The sequence below is a fragment of the Orycteropus afer genome, unplaced genomic scaffold (genome assembly GCF_000298275.1).
Source record: "Orycteropus afer afer isolate SDZICR_OR568_19922 unplaced genomic scaffold, OryAfe1.0 scaffold01461, whole genome shotgun sequence".
Lineage (NCBI taxonomy): Eukaryota > Metazoa > Chordata > Mammalia > Tubulidentata > Orycteropodidae > Orycteropus > Orycteropus afer.
Window position 1 is genome coordinate 50135 of NW_006923048.1, and position 5428 is coordinate 55562.

Here is a 5428-nt window from a genome sequence, read left to right on the forward strand (position 1 = left end):
TAATTGTTTCCATGTGTTTTTTTATTTTCTTTACTCTTCTTTGTCCATGATCATTTGATTTCTTGACTGCTGCTTCCATGGGTGTTGATTATGGATCCAAGGAAAATTAAATCCTTGAAACTTCAATCTTTTCTCCATTTATCATGATGTTGCTTATTGGTCCATTTGTGAGGGTTTTTTTTTTGTTTGTTTGTTTGTTTGTTTGTTTTTTTCTTTACATTGAGGGGTAATCCAAACTGAAGGCTGTAGTCTTTGATCTTCATTGGTAAGTTCTTCAAGTCTTCTTTACTTTCAGCAAGCAAGGTTGTTCCATCTAAGTATCAAAGAGTGTTAATGAGTCTTCCTCCAATCCTGATGCTTCATTCTTCTACATATAGTCCACCTTCCTGGATTATTTCTTCAGCACACAGATTGAATAAATATGGTGAAAGGATACAACCCTGATGCACCCTTCCTGATTTTAAACCGTGCATTATCCCTTTGTTCTGTTCAAACAACTACCCCTTGGTCTATGTACAGGTTCCTTAGGAGCACAATTAAGTGTTCCAGAATTTCTGTTCTTTCCAATATTAACCATAATTTGTTATGATCCACACTGTGGAATGAATGCCTTTGCATAGTCAATAAAACACAGGTAAACATCTTTCTGGTATTCTTCGCTTTCAGCCAAGACCCATGTGACATCAGCAATTTTTTCCTTCATTTCACATCCTTTTCTGAATCCAGCTTATACTACTGCAACAGTTTTTGAATTATTTTCAGCTAAATTTTACTTGTGTGTGATGTTAATGACAATGTTCAATTATTTCCACATTCTGTTGCATCACCTTTCTTTGAAATGGGCACAAATAGGGATTGCTTCCAATTGTCTGACTAGACAATTAGCTGTCTTCCAAGTTTCTTGGCACAAATGAATGAGTGCTTCCAGTGTTGCATCCGTTTGTTGAAACATCTCAATGGATATTCCATCTTTTCCTGGAGACTTGTTTTTTGCCAATGCCTTTAGTGTAGCTTTGACTTTTTCCTTCACTACCTTCAGTTCTTGATCATATGCTGCCTCTTGAAATGATTCAGTTTTGACCAATTCTTTTTGGTACAGTGACTCTGTGCATTTCTTCCATTTTCTTTAAAAAAAAAAAAAAAACTTTTCCTGTGTCCTTCTTTCCTATGCATTCCTGCTCTCTGAGTTATCTCCTTGTGCAAATACTGCCCTTCTGGTCTCCCATGATTGATTCTTCCAAGGAATGTACCTACTTGGTATAAATATTCACCTTATACACCTGTCTATTGTTTGGCTGGAAGCCACAAGAATGAGTTCAATTCCAGGGGCTATAGTGGCAAAGTAGGAGCTCTGGTGGCATAGTGCCTAAGGCCTTTGACTGCTAACCAGAAGGCTGGCAGTTCAAACCTACCAGCCACTCCTTGGAAGGAAGATTGGGCAATCTACCTCCATAGAGATACTGCCTCAGAAACCCAAGGAGCGATCACTATGAGTCGAATCAAATCATCTCGATGGCAGTGAGTTGGTTTTTTTTATATAGTCTTTGGGGTTTCACCAGTCTCTATCAGACCAGTAAGCCTGGTCTTCTTTATAATTTTGAGTTTTGTTCCACATTTTTCTCCCACTTTATCCAGGATAAATGCTCTGGGGGAACAGAAGGAAAGAATAGGCCAGAAGTATAATGAGATCTTCAGAAAAAGCAGGAGTGAAATCAAAGGATTTTACGACCCACCAAGAAGAATGCTGGGACAGCAACTGGCATCATATGATAGACCAATAAGAGGAAGAGGGGGTTATTATGGGGCTTAGTGTGGAAGTATGTATGATAGAATGTGACAAGGAGGTGATGGATATGATGGTGGTTATAGAGGTTTTGATGACTCAGGTGGCTATAATAATTATGGCTATGGGAATAATGGCTTTGATGACAGAATGAGAGATGGAAGAGGTATGGGAGGACATGGTTATGGTGGAGCTGGTGATGCAAGTTCAGGTTTTCATGATGGCCATTTTATACATCTGAGAGGGTTGTCTTTTGTGCAACTGAAAACAACATTGCTAATTTTTTCTCACCACTAAACCCAGTACAAGTTCATATTGATATTAGTGCTGATAGCACAGCAAAAGAAGCAGCTGTAGAGTATGTGACACATGAAGATTCAGTAGCTAGCAAGTCTAAAGATAAATATAATACACAACATCACTCTTCTTGAATTCTACTCCTGCAGGCGGCTCTGGAATGGGAGGCTATGGCAGAGATGGAATGGATAATCAGGGATCTGTTGGAAGAATGAGAATGGGGAACAATTACAGTGAGGATATGGTATGTCTGATGGCTTGAGTGGTTATGGCCATAGTGGTGGCAGCAGTGGAGGTACTATGGCCAAGGCAGCATAAGTGGAGATGGATGGTGTGGGATGTACTGAATCATAACCACGAACATACAAGTCCTGACAACAGCATCTTATCTACTGGACTTTCTTACAGATTTAATTTCTTTTATATCTTAAGAACTTTATAATGACATAAGGAATGTGTTCTCAAAATATTATTTGCTAAATAAACAGATTGTGGTGGGAAAATCTATATTCTGTAAGCTTTACTTGTTGCATACTTTGACTTAAAAATAAATTTTATATTAAAAAAAGATTTTATCCATCTTTTTTTGATGCTTCCTACATTGTTCAATATTTTGCCCATAGAACCCTTGAATATTCAATATTACAACTTGAGAACTGAATTTTGTCTTCAGTTCTTTCAGCTTGAGAAGCACCAAATGCTTTTTCTGTTTTGATTTTCTAATTTTGCACATTTCATTGTAATACTTACCTTGTCTTCTCCAGCTGCCCTTTGAAAACTTCTGTTCAGATCTTTTACTTCATCATTTCTTCCATTCACTCTAGCCACTCACCATGCAAGAGCAAGATTCAGAGTCTCTTCTGACATCCATTTTGGTCTTTTCTTTCTTTCCTATCTTTTATTTATTTATTTATTTTTGTGAACCTTCAGATATCTTGATGCCAATAAAGGCTGGGTATGTGCTCCTATCTTTCCAGAATTCCCTGCATCTACCCTATTAGCAAAACCTTATTCAATTTTTTTTTTTTGAACACTTACTCTCATGGTACCTCTCCAAATATCTAACTTCAATAGTATGTATGCTTAACAAGTTAAACAATGGGGACTATAACTCTTAAGTGGCATTTTCTCGTGTTGTATGTAGTCAATCTACCTATGAATGGAGAAGTCAGTTTATGATGTTTTCTTTTTAAAATCCTTAAATTTTAAATTTATCTAGCAATGGCTCACTGGATGTTCTTTTTTTTTTTTTTTTTTTCAATTGTGCTTTAGGTGCAAATTTACAGAGTTTGTTTTACATTCAATATTTCATGAATATTTGGTTTCACTCCCCAATTATCATCCCCAACCCTAACCCATTCTCCTCCTCTCCCTCCCCACTTATCCCCCCTACCTGTGCCCCTCATAGATATGCACTCCTATGTGTCCTGCATTTCCTCATGCAAATGTTGCCCCTCTGGTGCCCTGTTGAAGATTGCTTCAAGGGATGCATCTCCATAGAGTATGTGGGTGCGTCACCCTGAGTTGAGTGGTCTGTGAGTACAGCTTATTTACTATTGGGCTAAGAGCTAACCCCTGAGAGTGAGTTCTATTCCAAGCCCGAAGTATATCCCAGGGCCATAGTATTGGGGTCCCACCAGAGTCCATCCGACCAGTAATTCTGGACATTATTGTGTTTTGAATTTTGTTCCATGTTTTTCCTCCCACTCTATCCAGGATCTCCAGTTCTCATCCTTTCCTAAATTGTTAGCATTGGTAGACAGTAATCTAGTTCTTCTGGTTCTTTTAATGACCTTTTACTTTCTTCATATATGATGTTCTTAATGTCATCTCACAATTCATCTGGTCTTCAGTCACTGGTGTTCAATATACCAAATCTATTCTTCAGATGGTCTCTAAATTCAACTGGGATGTTCTCAAGGTCATTATTTTGGATCTCATGGACTTAATTTTCTTCAGCTTCATCTTAAACATATCGTTGTTGTTGTCTCTGACTCATACCGACCCTATGAACAGCAGAACAAAACACCACCAGGTCCTGCGCCAGCTCCACGATCCCTGCTATATTTGAGCCCATATCCACAGCCACTGTGTCAACTCATCTGCTTGAGGCCCTTCCCCTCCTTCATTGACCCTCCACCTTACCAAGCATGATATCCTTCTCCAGGGAATGGTCCCTTCTGACAACATGACCAAAGTAGGTGAGACGAAGTCTGGCCATTCCCACTTCCAAGGAGCATACCAGCTGCACTTCCTCCAGGACAGATATGTTAGTTCTTTTAGCAGTACATGGTACTTTCAGCATTCTTCACCAGCACCACATATCAAAAGCATCAATTCTTCATCAGTCTTCTTTATTCATTGTCCATCTCTTACATGCATATGAGGCGACTGAAAATATCATGGGTTGTGGCAGGCAAACTTTAGTCCTCAAGGAGACATCTTTGCTTCTCAGCACTTGAAAGAGGTCCCTTCCAGCTGACTTGCCCAGTGCTATATGTCGTCTGATGTCCTAACTGCTCCTTCCATTGGCATTGATTGTAGAACCAAGTAATGTGAAGTCTTTGACAACTTCAATCTTTACTCCTTTTATCATGATGCTGCTTATAGGTCCAGTTGTGAGGATTTTTGTTTTCTTTATATTGAGATGTAATCCATACTGCAGATTGTATTCTTCAATCTTCAACAGTAAGTGCCTCAAGTCATCCTCACTTTCAGCAAGCAAAGGTGTGTCGTCAGTGTATCGCAGATTGTTAATGAGCCTTCCTCCAATCCTGATGCCACTTTCTTCATATAGTCCAGCTTCTCAGATTATTTGCTCAACATATAGATTGAATAAGTATGGGGAAAGGATATAACCCTGGCGCACTCCCTTCTTGATTTTAAACCATGCAGTGTCCCCTTGTTCTGTTTGAATGGCAGCCTCCTGGTCTATGTACAGTTTCCTCATGATACAATTAAGTGTTCTGGAATTCCCATTCTTCTCAATGTTATCCACAATTTGTTATGATCCACACAATCAAATGCTTTTGCATAGTAAGTAAAACACAAGCATACATCTTTCTGGTATACTTTGCTTTGATCCAAGATCCATCTGACACCAGCAATGATATCTCTTGTTCCACGTCCTCTTCTGAATCCAGCCTGCACCTCTGGAAGTTCTCTGTCAATATACTGCTGCAACCGTTTTTGAATTCTCTTCAGTAAGATTTTACTTGTGTGTGATATTAATGATATTGTTCGATAATTTGCATATACTGTGGGATCACCTTTCTTTGGAATGGGTACAAATATGAATCTCTTCCAGTCAGTTGGCCAGGTAGCTGTCTTCCAAATCTCTTGGCATAG

General features: G+C 38.9%; 1 pseudogene; it reads left to right on the plus strand.

Moving 5' to 3' along the window:
- The first annotated feature begins 1635 nt into the window (after positions 1 to 1635).
- Positions 1636 to 2427, plus strand: LOC103213251 (annotated as a pseudogene).
- Positions 2428 to 5428: the final 3001 nt, after the last annotated feature.